The sequence below is a fragment of the Palaemon carinicauda genome, chromosome 24, assembly GCF_036898095.1.
Source record: "Palaemon carinicauda isolate YSFRI2023 chromosome 24, ASM3689809v2, whole genome shotgun sequence".
NCBI classification, from domain to species: Eukaryota; Metazoa; Arthropoda; class Malacostraca; order Decapoda; family Palaemonidae; genus Palaemon; species Palaemon carinicauda.
This window is the reverse complement of record NC_090748.1, coordinates 87,383,901-87,411,400: the sequence shown is the minus strand read 5'-3', so window position 1 is coordinate 87,411,400 and position 27,500 is coordinate 87,383,901. Positions and strand designations below refer to the sequence as shown.

Sequence of the window (27,500 nt, the reverse complement as noted above, 5' to 3'; positions counted from 1 at the left end):
CATACTGTATCTATACCCTTGAGCGAAACCTTTGCCCTAACAACTGAAAATCTTTAAGCAGTGCTGCAATCATAAAGCCAAGGTAATAGTAACATGAAATAAGGACCAAACAGACATTTGGGTGGGTGATCCCAAAATATAAATATGCATGATGGTTTACCTGTGTATTAAGTTTGATTGAAATCCCTTCAAATATTAGGGAGAATTTCTATGAAAAGGTAAGCAAAACAGATACTGATAAATGAATGACACAGATGAACAGTACAATAACTAAATGATCAGATGGATGGACTGAAACACCTAGATAGGTACTTTGAGGGAAAAAAAATAGTCCTATGAATTTGTCAGTCAGGGATTAATAACTATGCTAATCTTATCAAGGCATATCATCTACACACAAGTGGTACTTATTAACTAAATGTGTAATGATCTTATACCAGTTGTCAATGTGGGTCAGAGGAATACTTAACGAAGGATTATTACCATTCCCTCATCTACATCTCATCAAGGTGTATAACCAAATGCTCTATAAGACAGAAAAAAAATTATTACATAGGGGATTGTCCAAAAGTTTCAGCAACACGAATTATGCATATGGTGATGAGGCAGACCAAATGAAGTCATTAACCCTTTTACCCCCAGGCTCTTTGGAAATTTCCAACCCTTAACCCCCAGGGGGTTATTTTTTTCCCAGCACATTTTGCAGTATATTTTTTTTTAATTGCTCTAACAGCCTTAATTTTTGTCATAGAGAGGTCAGGTTGGTCTCAATCTCTTGGAAAATGCCCGAATTTTCTCAAAAAATTATCAAAAATATGAAAAAAATTTTTATAGCCTTTTTTGGCAAGGACGTACCGGTATGTCCATGGGGGTAAAGGGATGGGTTTTGTGAAACGTACCAGTACGTCCTTTGGGGGTAAAAGGGTTAAAATTTATGAGAGCATATTTACATTATCTATAGACTAGTCATTTCTATGCAACTATCAATCTATAACCAGGTGTACTACATTCATAGATACAAGACTTGCATGCATCCACATATTCAAGTTTCTGAGTCAAATATACTACTGTACTTTGTATGCCAGTAACCGATACCATTACATTGGTGAAATTTATCCAAATAAGAAATTAACACTAGGAAAAAAGTACAGTAATGCAAGAACAACAACTTCATGAAAAATGTTTCCTAAATGTAAAGTCTTTGCAAGGATCCAATACAGTATTGTAATGATATAAAAGAAAATTGAGCAAGTTCTTTATTATAAACTTCCTTTAATTGAGAATGTACTGTAACGCTACTCTGATACAGCATGAATATAATGTAAAAATCTATGTATTGCACTGTACTGTAATCTCAAGGATTGTATATATGTAGAATAATCATTTACTAATTATTTAGCACCAATAATACCAGAATATTTTGTTAAATTTTGTTTTTTCTAATTATTTCATAATTCTCACTTATTTCCTTCAATAAGAGGACTAGATATAAAAAAAAATAATTGAAAAATGAGGACAAAAGTACATATTCTAAAAGTAACCTATACTGTATTGCATAATTCATTAATATTTTAGATATAACTGGTATTTATAATAAAGAGTACTGTACACAAAAACTAACAGCAGAAACTTACCAACTGCGCATATGAGGCTGCTCACCAACATCACATATCAATACTATCTCATAACTACAGCATAGTAAATTGTAAATAATTTCAAGACAATAAATCACAATACCCCATACATACACACCTCTAATATCTCCTTACGAACACAATCCTCTTATTAAACTCATAAAATATATTCACAGAACTTTCTTGGGCCACACTGCAGTGCACTCAGCTCACAAGCAAACTAAGGTCTTGTACACAAAGGCCCCATTTTCTACATTACCATGGCTTCCTAACTTTCAGGAAGCCATGGTAGTTTCTATTATAATGTGCGCAACTAATATACTTCACCTTACAGTTTCCTTTTATTATTATTCTCATTACTTGCTAAGCTACAACCCTAGTTGGAAAAGCAGGATGCTATAAGCCCAGAAGCACGAACAGGGAAAATAGCCTGGTGAGGAAAGGAAACAAAGAAATATAAAATATCCTAAGAACAGTAACATTGAAATAGATATTTCCTATAGAAATTAGATAGAATAGTGTGCCTGAGTGTACCCACAAGCAAGAGAACTCTAACCCAAGACAGTGGAAGACCATGGTACAGAGGCTATGACACTACCCAAGACAGTGGAAGACCATGGTACAGAGGCTATGACACTACCCAAGACTGGAGAACAATGGTTTGATTTTGGAGTGTCCTCCTAGAAGAGTTGTCATGATGTCAGAACACTATAGAGTAAATAAATCAATCACAAGCATGGTACAACTCTGATTACATTAGTTTATGAAATGAGTAAGAGGTTTCGTATCTGTTTCAGATATTCTAAGAAACAATGAAGTCATGAAAAGCAGTTATTGCATAAACATGAAATCTCAAAATTGGTCGTTATCTAAAAAATAACTATGTAAATCCCAAATCATTTTATCATGATTTTCATCAAGAGCACCTAAAGAGCATGGTGCTACATCAAAATACTGTACTAAACTTTTAATATTCATCATTAAAAAGATTTGAAATGTTAAATATTCTACATATAAAATTGTAACCCTGCCTAACTACTAGCCAGGAATTTCATTTTATAGTGACGAACACTTTGTGATCAACCAAACGAGATTAATAAAATAATTTGGAGAAAAACTATCAAACTTGTCAACTGACCTAATTCCACCAAGAACAACAAGAAATAGGGAGATCCTTGCAAAAATCAAACACAATACATTTTGATATGAAAACACTGTAAAAACCCATTTACTCCTGAAACCGTACATAAACATCATAATCATAGAAGAATACAGTATTCCAAGGGAAGCCACAAAAAAAATTTAGGACAACTATGGAGAGTAAAGATAAGCCTAAAAGCCCTGCAAAAATACTGCTCCACTTAGTGACACAATCTGATGCCGGCAGAGAATAAGTATACAGTATTACAGAGTGTAAATTCTAATTTTCTATTTCATGGTCCAGATCTTATTTCGAAGGATTCAAAAACGTGAATTCCATGCAAGTCACTGAAATACATTACTATAGTAAATTGTTTGAGTTCCAACTTACAAGTTTAGTCATAATTTCTAATACCACCACAAGAAGAATGGCTTAAAAGACTGCAAGAGCATAATCTTCAACACCAAAGACTAAAGTCAAAGAAATTAAGCAAATCCCAAATATTCAACAGCTAAGGACATCCTGACTTTTCTTCATAGGAATGCCATACCACACCATATACAGTGTTCATAAACAGTATTTTGTGTATATGAAATAAAAGAACAAATGATACCCTAAATGAAAATTGTTACCAAATATAGTTGAACTTCAGCCATTTACAGGTTCAATATTCAAATATTGTAATTTTCAAAGGATAAAAAACTTGTAAATGTAGAAATAAAGATTTTATCATAATAGTGTATATAAACTGGTGCATAAGATTCCAATACAATCCAATTTTCCTAATCTTTCCTTAATTCTAATGAATGGTACTTAACATCGATAGAATGCAGCCCTTTCACAAGTGTGATAATTTTCCAACGAAGGTAATTCATCCAGACAGAATGGAAGTACAGTGATAAATATTTCTTTTTATTAGACTTATGAATTTGGGTCATATGATATGGTGCTGGAGCCTGGAAGGCCAATCAGAGCCAAGGCGATACCATGGAAAAAACCCCAACTTGCACTATGAAGTAAAAATTAAATGAGGCTAGGCAGCATGATGGAAAAACGAAAACTTGAAAGGAGGTAAAGTTAATGGCTTAACAGTGAGTGCAGCTATGGCCTGAACAGACACAGGGGAGATAGTGTCGTTGGGTCACCGCAAGAAATGCAGTGTTGCATTACTTGAAAGGATTTTGAAGTGTCCTTTCAGCTTTCTCCTAAACCTCTATTCCCATTTCCTTTCTTTCACTTTGCTGTTCAACCTATCAATGTTTACTTTATATCGGAGCTTTGGAGTTTCCCTCATAACTACAGAATGGCCTCCAAGGCTCCAGTGACAGAACTTATGGCCCAAAACCCAAATTCAATCCAAGAATAATTACCTGTACTCCAGTACACCAAATGAGGACCACTGACAGCATCAAAGCCATATGAGGAATACTGTGTATTTGTTTTTAATATTTACCAATTATTTTCACAGATTGATCATCACTAAAAAAAGAATTAATGACTAGATTAAAAAAATCTGACAATCTCTTAATTATCATTTTCACATTTTTCCCATACAGTATATCATACTTTCAAGACTCTTAAAAACAAGATCTGGTGGGCCCCAAAGCAACAGCCCAAGTTGCAGATACTTGTCAGCCTTGCATACCATCAAGGCCTGGTAAAATTAACTTCCAGGAAGACTACTCAAGTATCAAGAAAAACTTTTCAAGAGCCAAAATACAGAAGAATTTTTTTTTTTTTTATATAAATGATTATATTCTCAAGTCACACTAGTGTGTTTATCAACAGGTGATATATTGTTTATAATACTGAGTGATGTTTAACCTATGCAAAATGTGGCAAAAGGCACTAGCTAACTACTTTCAATTTTATCTCATAAAAGATAGAAAGAGAAATCACTTTTCAATTTTAAGATAGATAGATATCAAACCTTTTCAATTTTGTGTGCATTTTCATCAATTAACTCTTTAATAGCAACAAAGTATTTTATACAAAGGAAATATTAACACAATTCAAAAACAAGACATCCCTCAAATGAGAAAATCTTAAGCAGTTGTTTTTTCATTAATAAAAACTATATTGGTTTCCTCGTTAATTTAGTTTAGCATTGTTTAAGATTATTCATGAAGGAAGGAAAAGGAATAGGTTTAATGAAATGCACAGAATCTGGGAAAATATAGTAAAACAAAATTATTTTTGATCCAGAGTTAAAAGGCTATGCATAAGCAAACGACAACATAAGATGACCATCCCAAAGTGAGAATATAAAGGCTTCTAACTACAATTAAGGTAATCACCCACAAAAATTCCTTCTATCTTCAATTTACTTTGAATTATTAGAAATGCACTTAGGTATTAGCAATAAAACAGTTATCAACTTCCTATTACAGTATTCTCGACAGAAAGTTATGTAGGTCATCTGCACAAATCTCTAAATCCAAAACGGACCCTGTCTACAAGATAAACAAATGCACAAACATTATTCTATATACATATATCTAAGCCTGAAAAAAATACAAGAAGATAATTAAGAAATCTGTCCCACATCTAAGACAGAATCACATGCATACGGACAGCCATTAATTCCTCAAAGCCAAAGAAGTGCAAGAAATAGGATTACCCTAGTCTCCTGACGTCGCACTTGGGTCTGATCCTAAACAAGGAGACTGACGCAGGTATAGCTACATTTAGTCCTCTTCAGAGAGAACATACAAAAGCTACATGAAGTTTTAACCTTATGCAAGTTTGTATTTTCACACTACACAAAAGACGATACAACTTACAAAATACACATCAATTTGAAGCATAACAAGAAAACAATTTCTAGTAAAACGTGAAAAAAGAAACAAAAAACAAAACTGACTATAAGTACTCAAGTTCCTACAAAGCATATATAGCAACTAGAACCCTGCCATATACTCTTTTTATTTGAAATTCCTTTAGCATAAAATATCACTGTCATAATAAAGGACACTAGCAATGGTTGCAATTTCCCTTCAATTTTGCACATCCATTTATGGGACACTCCAAGGACATTTTTTTTTATAAATCCTTCACAATTACAGAATTCAGTGCATTATAGAAGTGAATTTGAAGTGCTTTTATAGCAAAATCTATAAATTTTATAACGCAATGAAACGGGTTGCTGTAACCTTATGTGAAAGTTGTTGACTTATACAATTGAGCCCTGAGTTAGCACCATACTTGCTGGTCAACAGTTTTTTTATTAGTGTCCACAACCTTACTGTTCTTGTGAGCCAAATATGGGGGGGGTGGGGAGGTAGAAGAGGGGGTTGGGGGGTTGGGAGAGCATATAAGTCTAACCTGCTGAGTCATCAGCAGCCATTGCCTGGTCCTCCCAGGTCCTAGCTTGGGTGGAGAGGGGGTTGAGCACCAATCATGTGTGTTTATGTTCGGTCTCTAGGACATTGTGTGACAGTTCAACATGTCCCTTGCCTCTGACCCACATGAGCAACCTTTAGAATTTTAAAGAAAAAGATTACTGACATATACACTTAAGTTAAAGCAAACAATACAAAGCAATGAATTAGATTAATAATACGGAAACAGACAAAAGCAAATTAGTGTAAAGACAGGAAACTGAACAGACATGCTCTGTAACAGCATTTTGAATAGTGAAATGTTAAAGTATACACCATTACAGTTCTCGCTAGGGTAAATAACCCACAATTTTCTCCTGATACGATGTATTTAGTGGGAAGTCTACTGTCTTTCATATCTCCATCTCACCTAAGGACAAATAAAAAGGTGGGAAGGGGGATTGTGAGCACTAATGGAACAGTGGGATGCTATCGCTTCAAGCTTCTCAATGAATGATGATCTACCTTTATACAAAGTTTGACTGAAAACACTAAAAAAAAACAATCTTTCAATCATGTTATGATTGTATTAGTTATTAAAAATAAATCTCTCTTGGGGTACCAATTATAAAATGTTGCTGATTATTCCCATAATTCTTATCAATTCCTATCTTTTATTAACATAATAGTGATATAGTACTAGAATTTTTTAATAACATTTAGCAGTTCATTTTCATCTTGCAGTAACAACTTAACTCATCCTTTCTTTCAAGTCTAAATCATCTTGCCATAAATCTTTATTCACATTCTTCATCAGCCTTATTCAGTTCCAACTGTCAATGTAAACGGAGAATTACAGTAGTTTATCATACTACTACTCGTCTATCCAGCTGTCTACCACAAGTCAGTTATAACAAGCACACTGATACAAGGCAGGTGGAATAGTCCCCTGCAACTGGTAAGGGGTGAAAATTACTACAAATTTATGACAGATCAATATAGACGAGGTTATAAAACCGAAAGGATAACTACTGTATTGAATTTTAATGTTAATGTACAATGACAACAAATAAATCAGTATCCACAGCAAAATACAGTACTCCCACCAAGTGAAAAAAAAAAAAATATAGGATGATCCACTACCATGAGCAGTGACACTATTAAAATAAATACAAGGGGAAGGTCACAGTTTAGTCACTAAAAAATTATCTCTCACAACATGGCTTCTTTAACATATCGTTGACTAACCATACATACTACTACTTTCTTAAGAAACTGGAAAATACAAAACAAATCTCTATCAGAAAAGGATATACATATAACAGAGCAAAGTTTAGTGTTTTACATGCATCTACAATGATGTACCAGAATAGCAATCATAATTTGCACAAGGAAGCTGAATAAATTATTCATTCTCACATTGCATTAATACTGTTTTAACCTAATTAAGCAATTATAAAAAGAACCATGTCAAGATCAACTCAAGTTTTTTTATTACTTGATACCAAAAGCCCTTATAAACATAGAGGCCACACTGCCATAGTTTCACTTGGAAACAACCCCTTCACTATGTGTAATTCAAAATATTTCATTACCCTGTATGACCAATACACACCAGACAACCACTTCAGAATTAAACTAAAATATGCTTGTTCATAGTAAAACCAATGACCTTCATATCTTTCAAATTCAATAAAAACACACAGTAACTGCCTTAATCTTTGTACTGTATAGTGCTGAATATTTTAAAGGCCGTCTATAAATAAAACTTGTTCAAGGTTTTAAACTTTGGTACTGTATAAAAATAATCAACTAACTTTTCCAATTATAGCATCAATTTACAGAATGAAGATGATATATCACTTCTAAACTTCTTGAAAACAGTCTTATATTACAATAATATTCAAGATTTAACCAAAATAATCATATCTGAACCGAAACCTTTCAGTCTCTATACATAATGAGCTTACTTTCCTATTATTAAGAATATACCTTACAACATGACTTTAAATTTCAAGTTACAGTATTTATAATCTAAATTAAGCCTATAAACATTCATGACATCTTAACTTTATTTTACAATTTCTTGAAGTTTTACCTCCTGCTAATTTGTTAATTGTCTTCCTAATATCACAACACGAATTAACCCCACAAAAGACTAAATAAACCCTACTTAACAGTACAATATCATTGCTAATAGAATATGTTATTCAATAGTTCAAAATTTCAACTATATTAATAAATCATATAATTCTTATAGAAGGAAATTTTTTTTTCTAAAAAGCAACAAATTTAAAAACAACTCAACACGAGGTATGAATGTATGCCGTACTACGTGTAATCAATACAATGGCAGACGGGACAAATCAATAGGAAAATCAAATATCCAGACACATTCATTTATGAAAGAAATTGCATGAGTAAGCCAAAGCAAATCAATAACATGCATCATACAATGAGACTACTGTACAGTTTAAGCAATTCCTTGAAAAACACTCATTTCAAATCCCAAGAAATTATACAGTACATATACCAATTATATATAGATATATATAGATATAATATATATATATATATATATATATATATATATATATATATATATATATATATATATACACAGTATATATATATATATATATATATATATATATATATATATATATATATATATATATATATATATATATATATATACTGTGTATATATATATATATATATATATATATATATATATAGAATATTATACAGACAACAGTACTTTATGCTGAATTCACATAACAGAAATAATAAAAAATGCAATAAAACTCAGCACAATAGAATACAGTATATAACTTACACAGAGCTTAACCGAGAATAAAGAAGAGACGAAGTTAGGAAAATTTATCGTGAAACAGCTACCAAAATGTACCCGCCATTTCTAAGCTGTCTATCAATTAAAATGTTATTTTGATTATAAAATAAATTTTTGAATATACTTACCCTGTGAATATATAGCTGCAACTCTGTTGCTCGACAGACAACTCTACGGAAAAACTCGCCAGCGATCGCTACACAGGTTGCGGGTGTGCCCAACAGCGCCATCTGTCGACCAGATACCCAGCTCTCATGTAAACAAAGACTCAATTTTCTCCTCGTCCCACTGCGTCTCTATTGGGGAGGAAGGGAGGGTCATTTAATTTATATTCACCGGGTAAGTATATTCAAAAATTTATTTTATAATCAAAATAACATTTTTCAATATTTAACTTAGCCGGTGAATATATAGCTGATTCACACCCAGGATGGTGGGTAGAGACCAGTAATATATGTTTACACTTTTATGAGCTAAGAGTTTTTTATTTCATTTTAGAAGTTACCAATATAACAAAAACAAAATAAATAGGTACCTGGTAAGGAAGTCGACTTGAACAATTACTCTGCCTTTTAAGTACGTCTTCCTTACGGAGCCTCGCGATCCTCTTAGGATGCTGATCGACCCCTAGGATCTGAAGTATCAAGGGTTGCAACCCATACAACAGGACCTCATCAAACCCCTAATCTAGGCGCTCTCAAGAAATGACTTTGACCACCCGCCAAATCAACCAGGATGCGAAAGGCTTCTTAGCCTTCCGGACAACCCAAAGAACAACAATAATAAACATTTCAAGAGAAAGATTAAAAGGGTATGGAATTAGGGAATTGTAGTGGTTGAGCCCTCACCCACAACTGCACTCGCTGCTACGAATGGTCCCAGTGTGTAGCAGTCCTCGTAAAGAGACTGGACATCCTTTAGATAAAAAGACGCAAACACTGACTTGCTTCTCCAATAGGTTGCGTCCATTATACTTCGCAGAGATCTATTTTGTTTAAAGGCCACGGAAGTTGCGACAGCTCTAACTTCGTGCGTCCTCACCTTAAGCAATGCTTGGTCTTCCTCACTCAGATGTGAATGAGCTTCTCGTATTAACAGTCTGATAAAGTAGGATAAAGCATTCTTTGACATAGGCAAAGATGGTTTCTTAACTGAACACCATAAAGCTTCAGATTGGCCTCGTAAAGGTTTAGTGCACTTTAAATAGAACTTAAGAGCTCTCCCAGGGCATAAGACTCTTTCTAGTTCATTGCCTACAATATTCGATAAGCTGGGAATATCGAACGATTTCGGCCAAGGTCGAGAAGGCAGCTCATTTTTGGCTAGAAAACCAAGTTGTAGCGAACATGTAGCTTTTTCTGACGAAAATCCGATGTTCTTGCTGAAGGCATGAATCTCACTGACTCTTTTAGCTGTGGCTAAGCATACCAGGAAAAGTGTCTTTAAAGTGAGATCTTTCAGGGAGGCTGATTGTAGCGGCTCAAACCTGTCTGACATGAGGAATCTTAGTACCACGTCTAAATTCCAACCAGGTGTAACCAAACGACGCTCCTTCGTGGTCTCAAAAGACTTAAGGAGGTCCTGAAGATCTTTATTGTTGGAAAGATCTAAGCCTCTATGTCGGAAGACCGATGCCAACATGCTTCTGTAGCCCTTGATAGTGGGAGCTGAAAGGGATCGTCCTTTTCTCAGGTATAAGAGAAAGTCAGCTATTTGAGCTACAGAGGTACTGGTCGAGGATACAGAGACTGACTTGCACCAGTCTCGGAAGACTTCCCACTTCGATTGGTAGACTCTAAGGGTGGATGCTCTCCTTGCTCTAGCAATCGCACTGGCTGCCTCCTTCGAAAAGCCTCTAGCTCTCGAGAGTCTTTCGATAGTCTGAAGGCAGTCAGACGAAGAGCGTGGAGGCTTTGGTGTACCTTCTTTACGTGTGGCTGACGTAGAAGGTCCACCCTTAGAGGAAGACTTCTGGGAACGTCTACTAGCCATCGAAGTACCTCGGTGAACCATTCTCTCGCGGACCAGAGGGGAGCAACTAGCGTCAACCTTGTCCCTTCGTGAGAGGCGAACTTCTGCAGTACCTTGTTGACAATCTTGAACGGTGGGAATGCGTATAGATCTAGATGTGACCAATCTAGGAGAAAGGCATCTATATGTATTGCTGCTGGGTCTGGGACTGGTGAGCAATATATTGGGAGCCTCTTGGTCAGCGAGGTTGCAAAGAGATCTATGGTTGGTTGGCCCCAAGTGGCCCAAAGTCTCTTGCATACATCCTTGTGGAGGGTCCATTCTGTTGGAATTACTTGCCCTTTCCGACTGAGACAATCTGCCATGACATTCAAGTTGCCTTGGATGAACCTCGTTACTAGTGTTATGTCTTGACCTTTTGACCAGATGAGCAGGTCCCTTGCGATCTCGTACAACGTCAGTGAGTGGGTCCCTCCTTGCTTGGAGATGTACGCCAAGGCAGTGGTGTTGTCCGAGTTCACTTCCACCACTTTGCCTCGAAGGAGAGACCTGAAGCTTTTCAAGGCCAGATGTACTGCCAGCAGCTCCTTGCAGTTGATATGCATGATCCTTTGACTCGAGTTCCACAGTCCTGAACATTCCCGACCGTCTAATGTTGCGCCCCAGCCTACGTCCGAGAAGAGAACGTGGTTGGGAGTCTGAACAGCCAGGGGAAGACCCTCTCTTAGGTTGATACTGTCCTTCCACCAAGTCAGACAAGACTTCATCTTTTCGGAAATGGGGATCGAGACCGCTTCTAGCGTCTTGTCCTTTTTCCAGTGAAAAGATAGGTGGTATTGAAGAGGACGGAGGTGTAGTCTTCCTAATGACACAAATTGTTCCAGGGATGATAGCGTCCCTACCAGACTCATCCACCGCCTGACTGAGCAGTGTTCCTTCTTCAGCATGTTCTGGATGCATAACTGGGCTTGGCTTATTCTGGGGGCCGACGGAAAAGCCCGAAAAGCTAGACTGTGAATCTCCATCCCTAAATACACAATAGTTTGGGATGGGACCAGTTGCGACTTTTCCATATTGACAAGGAGACCCATTTCCTTGGTCAGATCTAGAGTCCACTTCAGATCCTTCAGACAGCGACGACTGGAAGAGGCTCTGAGAAGCCAGTCGTCCAAATAAAGGGAGGCTCGGATGTCCGATAAATGGAGGAATTTGGCTACATTCCTCATCAGCCTCGTAAACACAAGAGGAGCTGTGCTTAGGCCAAAGCACAGGGCTTGAAACTGGTAGACCACCTTTTCGAAAACGAATCTCAGAAAAGGTTGGGAGTCCGGGTGGATGGGGACGTGGAAGTAGGCGTCCCTTAGGTCTAACGAGACCATCCAGTCTTCCCTTCTGACCGCTGCTAAGACTGACTTTGTGGTCTCCATGGAGAACGTCTGCTTTGTGACAAAGACATTCAGAGCACTGACGTCTAGCACCGGCCTCCACCCTCCTGTCTTCTTTGAAACCAAGAAGAGGCGGTTGTAGAATCCCGGAGATTGAAGGTCCGAGACTTTGACCACCGCTCCCTTCTCTAGCAAAAGAGACACTTCCCGTTTCAAGGCTCGTCTCTTGTCTTCCTCTCTGTACCTGGGAGAGAGATCGATGGGAGACGTTGCTAGAGGGGGTTTCCGTACAAAAGGGATCTTGTACCCCTCTCTGAGCAACTTCACAGATTGTGCATCTGCGCCTCTCTTCTCCCAGGTCTGCCAGAAGTTCTTGAGTCTGGCTCCCACTGCTGTCTGAAGATGCGGGCAGTCAGACTCTGCCCTTATAGGACTTGGATCCTTTCTTCTTCCCTCGCTTCCCTTCGGCACGAGCACCTCCTCTGCTGGAGGCTCTGCCACGAAAGGGCGGAATAAATCGAGACGCTGGAGTGTCCATCCTTGGTCTACCTGACAAGGTAGGCAAAGGGGGAGCTTTGCGAGCTGAGGACGCAACAAGATCGTGAGTGTCCTTCTGCACTAACGAAGCGGCTATTTCCTTAATCAGGACTTCTGGAAAAAGGCACTTGGAAAGAGGAGCAAAGAGGAGCAAAGAGAAGCTCAGATCTCTGGCACGGTGTAACTCCAGCAGAAAGGAATGAGCAGAGATTTTCTCGCTTTTTTAGGACTCCGGACACAAATGATGCAGCAAGCTCATTAGACCCATCACGTACGGCCTTGTCCATGCAGGACATAATGAGCAAGGAAGTCTCTTTATCTGTCGAAGAGATCTTCCTGCTTATGGCTCCTAGACACCAGTCTAAGAAGTTAAAAACTTCAAAGGCCCTAAAGATTCCTTTCAAAAGGTGGTCCAGGTCCGATGATGACCAACATATCTTTGAGCGTCTCATGGCAAGGCGGCGGGGAGAGTCTACAAGACTTGAGAAGTCGCCCTGGGCAGAGGCAGGAACTCCCAAGCCGAGAACTTCTCCCGTGGCATACCAGACGCTCGATCTAGAAGAGAGTCTAGCAGGGGGAAAAGCAAAGGCTGTCTTCCCTAAACTCTTCTTGGACTGCAACCATTCTCCTATCACCCGCAAAGCTCTCTTGGACGAGCGTGCGAGGACGAGTCTAGTAAAGGCAGGAGTGGTAGACGGCATGCCTAAAACAAACTCTGAAGGCGGAGAACGAGGAGCCACAGAAACAAACTGGTCAGGAAACAGCTCTTTGAAAATGGCCAAAACTTTTCTAAAGTCCAAAGAGGGTTGAGTAGACTTAGGCTCGTCCAATTCTGATTGTGGTTCATCTATATGTGCAGCAACATCATCATCAGAAAGTTCCTCATCCGACAACTGATGAGGAAACGGCAACGGAGTGGGTAACGGCTGGTTCGCTGAGTCCGGTCGCACTGGTGCATGCGTGACTGAGCCGGACGCAACGTCATGGAACTGCTACCCAGTCTGTGAGCTGGCAACAACCATGGTAGCGCGGGGACGCACAGCGTCTACCCCAGACTGTCTAGACTGATGGGGTTGCGCAGTGGAAACCACACTGGGTTGCGGAGGTTGACGCACCGCGTCAAAACAAGGCAACTCTGACGGTTGTTGAACATCCAGAACGTCAACGGCAACCTCCGTGCGTCGCTTAACGTCAACATGCGGCTGGCAGATCACACTGGAACGCATGGGTGGAGGAACTCTCTCAACTGGTGTGCGTGAGAAGGTTACCTCAGCGTCCACAGGACGCACAACCGATCGCGTGGAGGGTTGTAGGCTAGGTACTGCACTAGCTGGTACGGCAGCAACCTTCTCCGCACGAAAGTCCTGCATCAGAGACGTAAGTTTAGACTGCATGTCTTGCAGTAGAGACCACTTAGGGTCTACGGGAGCAGGTGCGGCGACAGACGGTGTTACTGTCTGAAGCGGTACCGCTTTGCCTCTCTTAGGCGGTGAGCAGTCATCGGATGACGGCAACGAGTCCGAACTGACCTAGTGGCTACAACCGGGCCGTTGGACTTGTGCTGAAGGGACCGATTTACGTTTTAACGGTCGCGAGACCTTGGTCCAAAGTTTCTTGCGAGAAACACCTTCAGAAGACGAGGTATAAATGGGCTCTCTCGTCTTAGGTAGGTAGGAGCGATCTTGGGTAGATACGCCCGATACCACGGAGGGAACGTCTGTTCGCTGATTAAAGCCTCTCGAACCCATGCGTCGTACGACATTGCTTCTCCCCTGGACTTGGGAGCTTGCAAGAGGTCCCGGACTAGGAGGACGACAGGCACGAACAGACGAACCCTCAAGCGCAACACTGTCCACAACACTATCACTTGGCACTTTAGCACTTCCCACTGCACTTTGGCACTTAAGCTCCTTCACATCCGCCATGAGCTGATTACGGTCATTAGCAAGGGACTCAACTCTCTCACCCAGAGCCTGGATGGCACGCATCATATCAGCCATCGATGGTTCCTGAGTGCCAGGAGGGGGGTTAGGAGCAACCACTACAGGGGAAGGAATAGGTTGTGGGGCATGAGGAGAGGATATATCAATAGAACGAGAAGAACTTCTAACTCTATCTCTCTCTAGCCTACGTGTGTACTTTTGAAATTCGATAAAATCGAATTCCGAAAGGCCAACGCACTCCTCACACCGATCTTCCAATTGACAGGTTTTATCCCGACAATTGGAACAAACAGTGTGAGGGTCGATAGAAGCCTTCGGAAGACGCCTAGAACAGTCCCTAGCATTGCATTTCCTAAATTTGGGGACTTGTGAAGGGTCAGCCATTTTGAATTGGTCAAGGGAAATTCCAAAAAACGATCAAAAAGTCATCAACAAAGAATCCGATATCAAAAAGAGTTCAAGGATTTGTGTGAAGAAAAACCCTGCACAGCGAAAGCTCAAAACTAGAATATAGTACTTCACCAATTAGATGTGAAAAACTCCAGTTTAGCAACAGCGAGTAAAGTACGTCTTGTCGACACCTCGACAGAGAGAAAATTGAGTCTTTGTTTACATGAGAGCTGGGTATCTGGTCGACAGATGGCGCTGTTGGGCACACCCGCAACCTGTGTAGCGATCGCTGGCGAGTTTTTCCGTAGAGTTGTCTGTCGAGCAACAGAGTTGCAGCTATATATTCACCGGCTAAGTTAAATATTGAAAAAAATATTTTTCAAGCTAATCATCATCATCATCATTTTGAACATTTTCAAAAAAGATTTTACTTTGTGTCACAAGTTATGGGGTTTTCAACAGTCTTTTGTCTTGTGAACTTTATGACAGAATCCCAATATTGCCCATATAGAGATAGACTTACTATATAAACGAAACGAAAGAAATAAAAATGCAAGATTTTACATGATTACTATAAAAAAAAACATGCTAAAGATCTTCCAATTTGAAGTGAGTTGTATGTTTTGTTTAAAAGAAGTGCTGCAGCATTAAATGGTCAGTACCTTGTAAGTACTGTAAATCAAAATATATAAAGCACCAGAAACATATGATGTGTACATGTAAAGTAAACTGTAATGGGAAGTCATGAAATAAATTTAAGCAGATTACTTTATATCATTTATATTTTCTTTAAAGAAAATTGGATATAACCATCATATTTCATGTTCATAATACAGTACTTCACACTAGTTTTGAAATAATCATAAATTATAAACTGACAAATATGAGATCTCCTTTATGGAATAGTTTTATTTTTCATGGTAATTCATGCTATATTTTGTAATACTGAATCTCACTCATATATACAACTTTAATAATATTGTTTAATTCTTTTACAGGATTAAATCAAAAGAAATTTGTGTCATTGATAACCCCAAATTTTCCTGTTCTTTGGTTCACCTTTCTCTAAATCTAGCTATGCAAATTTCAGTCTTTTAAAATAGAGAATGTCTTCAGCAGACCTGTAACTCTCGTTGAAATTGTTAATGAGGTAGTTAACGACAAGTGGAGCATATGGCCAAGTAGGCCCAAATGTTCCAAAATGTTGATATGAAGATGCCTCTCTTCTGCTGATCACAACACCCGACACAAAGCCCCACGCCTTCTTTGCTGCACCCGAAAACAGCTGCATGTACAGAGGTGGTGAATCAAGTAGGGGTTCACTTGGTGAGATTTTCTTCATCCAGATACCATTCAAAATCAGGCCATACCTCCTATCCCAATGGAACAGGATGGCTTGGAGATCCCTGGAGGCCCACCAGTAAGCCTTCTAAGACCATTTACGGGACCTATGGTGGACGCATGTGTGTGGAATGAGCTTCTTCAACGTTCATTGAAGACTTTGCTAACTTCAAACTGCAAAGTGCTATCTTGGAGAGAAACAATTATACCATCTCTCTGAGCTGGCTGATGTAATCATCGAGTAGAAACACTCAGACACTTCAATCTCTGTTTGGGTGTGAGATTCGACTTCTCCCAATTTTTCATGGGCCCCAAGATTGCAACAAAAGGAGAGAAGATGATCTCTACCCTCTAACACCTCCCTGGGGAGTCCTGGATGTTCAACCAATCAGTTAGATGTACCTTGAATGGTGGGCCAAAGCTGCAACTAGACTGAACCCTCAGGAAAAAATATGACAAGAAGTTCAGTCCAAAGCACTCAACAGCCTTAAACTGCTTTCTTGGGCTTTGGCTGCACTGCGAGGTTCACTAGCATTGGCCTCATTGACAGTGGGGTTATCACTTGGTTACAGGCACTGGAAACACTGGGAATGAGGTAGCCTTAGTTACCAACAAGATCTAAGGAAGAATAAGTCAAACTTCTCAACAATGTTCTGCATGGCAACAAGACAGCTTCCAGTTCATGCTGGTGTGTAGCCACCAGTGGTGGAACCCCACACTGTGAAACCCTGAAAAACTTTCTGAAGCAGATCCAATGTTTTCTTCCCTTTCCTGGGAGGTATGCCCATGTACTTCAGCAACTATTAAAATCAATGTGGAAAGAAACTTGATATTGAGTCTCTTTGGCATTACAGCACCTTGATTGATTATGAGTTAGCTGGCATCCAGAACGACATTGCTTTGAGCATTATCAAGGATGAGGTCGCGTAGACTTCAAACCTCTTTTTCCTTCTAAAAGAAAAAGCCTGCCATAAAACAGGATGTTATGATCTGCAATCAACATATGGGGACGACTACATGCAGTCATGCCCCCTACTAGAAGCACAGAGAGATAGTGGATCTATGGCCAGTCTAGCATATGCAGTTTAAAACCTTTCACAAGAATTTACAAAGTTCTTGCTTCACATCAATAATGAAATCCAATCATACATCATTTGCTCTGTAAGACATAGAAAGATTTAAACCTTTGGATAGGCACAATAGTACATACGTACTCATCGCGGCAAAAGACAAAAGTGAAGAGTCTTTAAGTTAACTATGTCGTTAACTAATTCAATAGCAGTTGCAGCTCGGCTGAAGATTTTCCCCATTTTATAGGATGAAAAGTTTGTATATGAGTAGTAACAATAAACAGTATTCATTACTAAGATGCAAATAGACAGATATGGTCTACTTTTCTATCCTGCAAACAGAGTAAAATAAAAAGAACAAATACAAATGTCTTTGACAAGGAAAATTGCTAGTCCAACTACAGTGCACACCATCCCCTTACTCTTTAGTTTGGCCAAAATTTTAAAGGTCTTTTTACAAAAATTTTCATTTTCTTCCAACAATAATACTCAAATGTATCAAAACTTGATACTTTACTTTACTTCCTTTATTAAATGATGATATTCACTACATTCTTTCATATAAAACCATCCCAAATATTTTAGGATACATCTACCACAAAATAAACGGTGCTACTATAGCGTGAGGTCTACCGCCATATGTCGCCTACCCAGGTGGAGGGTGAGGTCTACCGCGTGACCAGCATCCCGGAGACCCGCACCTAACTATCGAACATGTGAACTGCCCAAATCCATCAAAAACGGGACCTGTCCACGTGACCTGTCCATATAAAAGGAAGCAAATGGAGCTCCTAAATCAGTTTTTCCCTCGGCCTAAAAGAGATATCAATTGAGTGATCGTGGTTGGGCGCTAAAACGATAATTCTGAAGAGAATGCGAAGTGTTGGTCGTCAGCTGTTCCAGTCTCATCTTGATCATTTTTGCTGGAAGGTGACGAGAAAAAATTCCAATGAACTATTTGTGTCATTCTTAGAAGATGTACGAAGTGTGTATCGCTAGATTAACCTGTTTGATGGAAGAAGAGTGTATCGCTAGAATAGATTTATGGAAATATATGATAACCTGTTTGATGTACGAAGAGTGTATCGCTAGAATAAATGTATGGAAATATATGATAACCTGTTTGATGTACGAAGAGTGTATCGCTAGAATAAATGTATGGAAATATATGATAACCTGTTTGATGTACGAAGAGTGTATCGCTAGAATAAATGTATGGAAATATATGATACCATGTTTGATGTACGATGAGTGCATCGCTAGAATAAATGTACGGAAATATATGATAACATGTTTGATGTACGAAGAGTGTATCGCTAGAATAAATGTATGGAAATATATAATAACATGTTTATGTTTACCTTTATTCCTTTTTTTTAATGTAATTAGAAATCCAATTATCTATTTAAGTCATTTCTAAGATATGTTTAAATTAAGTGTTTATTGCTTAAACAAATGTATGAAATGTGTTTTATCTATGAGGGACGAATAATTCAGCAGTAGACCTCACGCTATAGTGCTAACGGGAGGTAGACCTCACGCTATAGTGTGGTAGACCTCACGCTATAGTAGCACCAAATAAACAATTCCTATGTCAAAAATATAACAAAGTCTTTAATTCTAACAAACTGGCTATACAAAGAGATTTGATCTGAAATTGTAAATGAAAATTGGAGCAAGGGAAAGCTGAAGTAGTGTTACGCAGCAGAATCAAACCAAATGAAATGCAGGATAAATAAGAGGAAAGGAGAAGTACAACTGGAAATTGACTGGTCCTTGTAAATAACATTCTGAGCCATCTACTGTGAACTCCTTAAAGCACTATGCAAGCAAAGTCCCTCAATAGGGGAATTTTAGTATTTATTTTTCTTTCAAAGCTTTGTACCCTCTAAAAAATGTGTATGTACAGGTACGACAAATGAAATTCAGCATTTAATATATAATTCAGTAGAGCATATTTTTTACATTTTTCTTTACATAATTCCCTGAAACACTATCACCAATACCTGCCCTTATTCCTCACAAAGCATATTTTAAATATACACATTTCGGTAAACATGTCATAAGTGCCTGTTGAAGTAACACTACATAACTACGGTAAATTTAACCGTATGTAACTTCCCTACGACTATAAGTGCGCTACAAACTTTACTTAGATTCAGGTGAAGCTGAATTAAGGTGTGAATCACACACTTCCATACTCAATCCAACAAAATTAAGACCTTACCCCAATTAATAACCTCCATGAAACATCAGCTATGTGCCAAATGAAATACCTCGAGTCTAGTTTGTGAAAAGGTGAAAGTCATTCCAAAAACAAAAATACCCAATATTCTCTTTCAATTAGACAAAAGTTGGTTAAAAGTACTGTGAGCTGGATGTACATTATTTGCCTACCTGTTGGATTTGGATCTGTGAATTTGGGCCACAATGAGTCAAATACTTTCGGGCAACTGTACAGCATAATGTTTTAGCAATACACCAAAACATACGAGTACAGTAATCACACAGATACTGTACACTATTAACAATCCACCTATTATTTAGAGGCAAAAAATGCTCAATATACATTATTCACATAATATAGATTTTGTATAAATTCATAAGTACTCAAAGAACTGTAGCATTATATAAGCTGTAAAATAGATGCAATCAGTGTTAAGAGCTTTAATTTCTAGGAGCAAGGCCAGTTTAAGCATTTGTTATTCCCCATGGGATATTACAGGGATAAGTTAGTTCAGGCCAAAGTCGATGAAAGACCTTAAGCATGGTTCGTTATGTGGTGAAAAATATAATGTTTGGTAAAATTTGGTTAAATCATTGACTGGTGTACATTAGCAATAGGATAAACACTGTCTATTCTCTCTATTCTTTACACAACAGACTAACAATTACAACCAATACTTCGGCTACATACTAACCTAAACACCATTTTCAGTCCGGCCTAACCGAGAAACACGATGTGTCTTCTTTTGTGTATAAATATACATACACACATACTATATGTACATATGTTATAAGAAACAAGAGGGGGAAGGAAATGAAGTATGACATATGCAATCTTGTTTTCAAGTTCAGCCTTATTTATGTGCTCTCAGGCATAATACTACCACCTTGCTTCACTCATTGGAAAGATACTTTTTAATTATCAGATTACCATTTCACTCCTTGCTCATGAAACAAGATACTTAAATAAGTAAACATAACCTATCCCCACAATTAACAGCCATCAAAACACACCAATGGATTTGCTAATATCCATACAACAATCGTTCAACATTTTAAGTCACTTAACAAAAGAATGACCTACCTTATTGCAAATGTAATCCTGCCCTAATCAGATCACTAAGGAGTCTCGGTAAACTTCACAGATAAGGGTATTAGCTGTATGCGCAATCCCAGACAAATGCCCCTGCCCCGGCAATAACCCTGGATTAATGAAAAGGGAAACTGCCGTCTGAACGTGACCTTAATGACGGACCTTACACGAAGACGGCAAAAGGCCACACAAAGCACCTTGAACTTCAAGTTACGAGGCGTTCTGGCGAGGATATGACACACAGTGGCCCTCCTGGTCTAATCACCTTGACCAAACGCACCCCACGAAAATCAGCTGATCACCTCCGGAAAGGCAGACGTAAAAAGGTCTACCCTTTCTTCTATTCAAACCACTTGAATTACTTAATTTCTGACATCTTGGACCAAGCCGTCTACTTACAATGACTCATGGATGGCCCCTGATAGAGCGAGGAACCACCCTCCATTCTCAATCTCCGAAATAAAGTCACAAAAGGCGAGTCTTCTCCTCTTGACTGGGGATCCTTGACACAGATCGTAAACAAACATGAAAATGAACACTCTTCCTAGACCCTCCACCTATCGCCTTCCATGGATGCTTTTCTAAGACAATACCTTCTTCTTACCTTCGAGGACGAGCTAAGGTTCACTCTGGGGTTTCAAGTTGCGCTTCAAAACACACAGAAAGTAAGGATTGCTTCCTCAAAATGGCGAGAGAACTTCCGCCGTAGTTGACTAAGAGCAGGGTTGCCAGATTATTCCGACTGGATTATCGTACATGAGCCTTAAAATTGTCGTTTTTCAACCAAAATTATCGTACACAGTTTCAAAATAATAATTAGGGAGTTACATGATCGACTTATTTCAAAATATTTTAGTATAATTGTTTAATTAAACACATATGTATATACCTAAGGTATGTATCGTACATCGTACTGGACCTAAAATCATCGTACATGTACGATAATTATCGTACGAATGGCACCCCTGACTAAGAGAGGAATGTCTCCATTATCATTGAAAATGGGAATGAACCAAGACTTTCTTTTCGGGGGGAAGCTTACAGGGGAAACTCTTCCAATATTCTTAAGTAATTATACAGCCGTCATTCTACTTTCTCTTTATATTATAAGTACTGTCCTTTTATATGAGCTTTAATGAAGTCATAATACGTACATTTATTAGGTTTGACTCGGTTATCCAAAAGTTGGATGTATAACTAATGTATAGACATGGTAAAATTAAAGTTTTAAAAATAAGAGAAATTGTAGTATGTTGGCATTTGGGGTATTTGTAAGACCCTACCCCAGAAACAAAAGGGGTTCTGTTGCCGATAAACATACATATATACACACATAAGTACATATGTTATGAGAAATCGGAGTGGAAGGAAAGAAAGTATGACGCATACAATTTTGTTTTTAAGTTCAGCCTTATTTGTGTGGTCTCAGCATAACACCGCCACCTTGCTTGACTCATAGGGATGGTAAATCTCCTCCTTTTAATAATAAAATATATCGCTACCGCCTGTAAAAGATGTGCCATCAGAATTACGCATATGCACACACATTATATATATATATATATATATATATATATATATATATATATATATATATATATATATATATATATATATATATATATATATATATATAATCACATCGCTATCTCTTCCTACGCATATTGACACAAAGGGGCTTGGTTAGATTTCGCCAGTCGTCTCTATCTTTAGCTTTTAATTCAATTCTTCTTCATTCATCATCTCCTACTTAGCGCTTCATAGTCCTCAGCCATGTAAGATTGGTCTTCCAACTCTTCCAGAGCCTTGTCTGAATGTTTGGTGAACTAATCGCTCTTGGAGAGTCCGAAGCGCATGCCCAAACCATCTCCATATACCCCTCATGATGATCTCATCCACATATGGCACTCGAGTAATCTCTCTTAGTTTCATTTCTAATCCTGTCCTGACATTTAACAGCAAATATCCTTCTGAGGGCTTTGTTCTCAAATCTACTAAATCTATTGGAGATTATTTCATTGTCATACCATGACTCATGTCCACAGAGTAACACCGATCTCACTAAACTGATAGTATGATCTTCATATATATATTTCTGATCATTTCCTAGTGAAAGGTGGGTGCACATCTATGACTATTTAGCTCTCATTTTTATTTCTGATGGGCCGTGTAAACTGGCATATATATATATATATATATATATATATATATATATATATATATATATATATATATATATATATATATATATATATATATATATATATATATATATATATATATATATATATATATATATATATATATATATATATATATATATATATATATTTATGTGTCCAAATTTGTGATGTATGCTCGAAACTGGTCACCATGGCGATAATACTGTTCGTTACATGTAGAAAGTAGTATGCTACTTGGTGATGATAATGCAGTATATGTAAGCATCACTGTGGCGTGAAGGGAATATAAAATGGAACGAGGCAAAAGAAATTATGATTCTCTCTCTCTCTCTCTCTCTCTCTCTCTCTCTCTCTCTCTCTCTCTCTCTCTCTCTCTCTCTCTCTCTCTCTCTCTCTCTCTCTCTCTCTCTCTCTCAACTTCATTTCCATCAGAAAGATAAACGGTTTGTTTATCAGAGATTATTTCTTCTATCTGATCAGTAATCTGAGAGAAGTTAGCGTTAGCGGAAATGTAGAAATAAAGAAGTCTGACAGTAGATAAACCAACGAAAATTGAAGAATGAACATGAAAAACATTATATGTGTATTCTTTTTTTACAACATTACACCATTTCCCCTGACAGGATGTAGCTTCAGAGAAAAACATCACAACAGTCACTGTGGGTCTCATCGTTTTAACTATTGAATCGTGGATGAAACAGATGTAGTAGAGCTTTCACAGAATGTTTAATCCCTCCAACGACGAAAGAGGTTAATCTTACCTCCTTGACAACGACACAGGAGGCTCATCAGCAGCATTTATAACCCCCCTACACCCACTGCACCATTCTCCCATTTCTCACTCTTACTCTTCCTCTCTCTTAATGGTAAGACCCTTCCTTTTGTTTAATACTTCTTTCATGGCATATCTCCAACACGTTCAGGTTGTTCCTCATCCCCCTGCACTTCTGATCTGTACATTCATTCCACATGTTTAGGCTACCACTTCTTTTATCTACATTTCTTACCATACAAATTATTCTTAGGTCATAAATGCTACTCGATGATTTAGTCTTATCAGTTTCATTATTTTTTTATTTACATTTAAGAATCAAACTCAACACCCAAAACTAACAAGTTTAAAAGTACAGAGAAAAAAATAAACGTAGCATATATTGACCAAGAGAAAAATAAAGTATGGAACAGAATCGATAAAAAGTTCAGGAAGAAATCGACGAGTCTGCAAGGTATAGAAAATGGTGTGTCATACTGATTGGAAGTTTTATGAATAAAATACAAGTTTGTGTTTGAATCTTTGGACATAAAAAACACTGGTTTAGTACAAATGTAATTAAGTCAAGGGTGTGCTCTCTCAATGGCTGTCTAAACTTTACGAGTTAATTAATTTATTGTAAAAAAAAAAGGCCAGTGTAAAAACATATAAACCGTGTGGAATGGGATCTATTTGAGTAGAATGCAGTTATTTATGGAGATACCTATGAGGAGCTGTAGAAACAAATGAAATAATTTCCTAGTGCTTGCAAGAGGGAATAGTAAGGTTATAATACACATAATAATAACAATTAGAATAGAGAAGTGGGGAATATGGGGAAAGGAAGAGTACCCCTGGATACAATCCATTTTATAGCCCAGAGGCAGGTACTCGAGAAGGAAAAGATTAAGGAAATAGGGAGAAAGAGAAGTACAGGAGAAGAATAAAAGAGAGGGGCAGACCCTCTTGCGATATTAGGGAATTTGTACTGTATTATTATCAGTTTTTTAATACAGTAAGGTTATGTAAATGATAGCACGAGCACAGAGTGGTAGTATATTAAAAACCACTAAGAAGCAATGGATATGTTACTAAGGAAAGTGAGAGATGGCTAACTTTTCATAGGTATTTCAAATTAAGTACATTTAGTATTCAGCCTAATGGCAGAATGAGGCAAAAGAGGAGTCATAGCATTGGTAAAGCAAGAAGGCAACTGGGTGTGAACAGACCGGGGAAATAAAACTTGTAATAAACATGGAAGCGAAGTGTTGATGCTGACTGCCAGTGAAATAAAAAGGTTTGAGCCAAATTCTTTTACTTCGTAGCTATTTAATTTCCACTTTTCCGGCAAGAACAATAGTCCTTTGGGACAGCAACAAGACAATCTAGGCTTGTGAATTAGCAGTCTAGTCTAACCTACTTGGAAATAATGTACGTTTTATTATTATCTTGATGTCAATTGGTTGGATTTATGGTGGTATTTCCAGCATTCTGGATACTATTACAAATCACAAATATACACACTGAGTTACAACTTTCTTTGTAAACTCGATACTAGGTGAATTTGATGGGGACCCCGACAGAGATGTACCCCACCTCATCTCACCTAACCTAACCTAACCTAGTAATTCTTAGTCTCATCACATTACTGAAATTGTACTTATGGTAGCATATTTTTTTTTTATTTTTTTTTTTGCTTGAGAAAAATATATGAAACACCTTAAACAGGCCTTAACATTCCAAGTAGACTGCTGAGGATAATAAAAAATTTACTGGAGTAAAACACACACACACACACACACACAATAATACGCGATGGATCGTGAATTGTGTTGTTACTCAAAAATTTCGTTGCAGTAAATAAGTAAATCATTATCACCAAACATAATAGAGGAGCTGGGCCTAGGAGTAGAAAGAGTAAACACGTCTTCTAAGATGACATTTATCTAATATATTGAGCGGGATTGAATTAATTAAAAACCACAACCAATTCTACTACTGAATTAATCACAGATATCTGAAAAAAACAAACAACCACAAAAGAATCTAAAGGGAGACAAAATGTTGCGTTGAATTGATAGTATTGATGTGTATATTACATGGGATAAAGTGAATGTAACTGTTAAATAGACGGAAAATTGATTATACTAAAGAAAAGATTCTTGAGAAACACTACCAAGGTTGGGTAAAGGAATAGATCTTTTTCCATCACTAATCAAAAGTGAAAAGCTTGGGTCAAAATATAGCGCTGAGATTAAAATGATTCGAGGTCAAATCGTGGAAGTTTTGGCAACACAGCCTTGTGTCAGATTCTGTCAAATGCCTTGGAGATACCAACCAATTCTATGACGCACCGTTTAATCACAGTCAAATAGAAATGAAGGTCCCGGGCATATCTTGCCTCGCAGAAGCCATACAAATGATCCGGACTAGGCATAAATTCAAGGAGATCGGTAGACTTCAATCAAGATGTAGGGAAGACATAGGGTTGAGGCAAGGTCTGAATGTTTAAACCTTGGGGTTGAAGCAACACAGACTAGTAAGACCATGAGGCTTGTTATTAGATAAAAGGCGAATACAATAATACCGTATCATTAACAGGTAAAAATTTATAATAAAAATGTATTTATTTAAAGGGCACTGGTGGCTAACAGAGGAAAGAATAATGATACACACTTTCTGTTGAGCGCCCAAGGTCTAGGCCGTGGCTGCTTTCCCAGCCTGTAAACTTTTACTATATGCCATGGGCCAGACCGCGCTGTATGCCCATCAACCGCAAACCCATACAAACCCAGGGTACGGCCTAGCTCACGTGAACAGCAAGATCGTGTGCCAGTGAAAATTTGCTACGGCTTGAGCGGGTCTTCAAATCAGAACTCACTGGTAAAATACGGATAGAACATTTCGAATACAGTAAACAACTCAAAACTAATTTCAAGTTCAAAGTTCAAAGGTGGAGCAAATGTTTTTATGTTGACCAGGCTGACATGAGTCTTTTTATAGTTTATATATGACATATCTGTTTTTGACGTTGTTGATAGTATAGGCTATATGGGACATGTCTGTTTTGACGTTGTTACTGTTTTTAGAATGAGTTATTGGTTATTTATTCTCATAATTTATTTATTTCCTTGTTTCCTTTCCTCACAGGGCTATTTTTCCCTGTTGGGGCCCTCGGGCTTGTAGCATCTTGCTTTTCCAACTACGGTTGTGGCTTGGCTTATAATAATAATAATAATAATAATAATAATAATAATAATAATAATAATAATAATAATAATATAGTATTCCACAAAAAAAAAGTGGAAATCTGAATAAAATTGCTACATGCTAATAATAAAACTGTACGCTCTACATTCTCTCACTAAATGCAACTAAGACAACACAGTAAAACAAAATCATGAATTAGATAGATATTCCGGTCTCAATAAATTGCTATTTTTCAAAGCGAACGCAACGCAATATAACATAAACTGTTTATTTGCACCAAATTGGTCATAAGGATTTCATTTGGCAGTGAAGCAAATGTCAAGAGTTAACTTGGGCTATTTCCATTCGAAATTGTCGCTTAGAACTTACAATAAATTTAGATTTAATTGGATATGTTGTTGCCTTTGCGTCTTTTATCTGGGGAAAAGGAAAGTCTTATTAAAGATCACGG

The 27,500-nt window shown here is 37.7% G+C and overlaps 1 protein-coding gene across 14 annotated transcripts in view; it reads right to left on the bottom strand.

Moving 5' to 3' along the window:
• lqf (epsin homolog lqf) overlaps nucleotides 1–21,625 on the bottom strand; it is a 153,408-nt gene extending 131,783 nt beyond the window's left edge. For 10 of the 14 annotated variants that reach the window (XM_068348305.1, XM_068348300.1, XM_068348313.1 and 7 more), the window contains exon 1: nucleotides 21,510–21,625. The gene's annotated coding sequence lies outside the window, so the exon portion shown is untranslated. Of the gene's footprint in view, nucleotides 1–1,752; nucleotides 1,883–6,099; nucleotides 6,252–20,896; nucleotides 21,198–21,304; nucleotides 21,458–21,509 lie in introns of those variants that run through there. The other 4 variants (XM_068348301.1, XM_068348302.1, XM_068348303.1 and 1 more) reach the window with 4 other exon arrangements.
• Nucleotides 21,626–27,500: the final 5,875 nt, after the last annotated feature.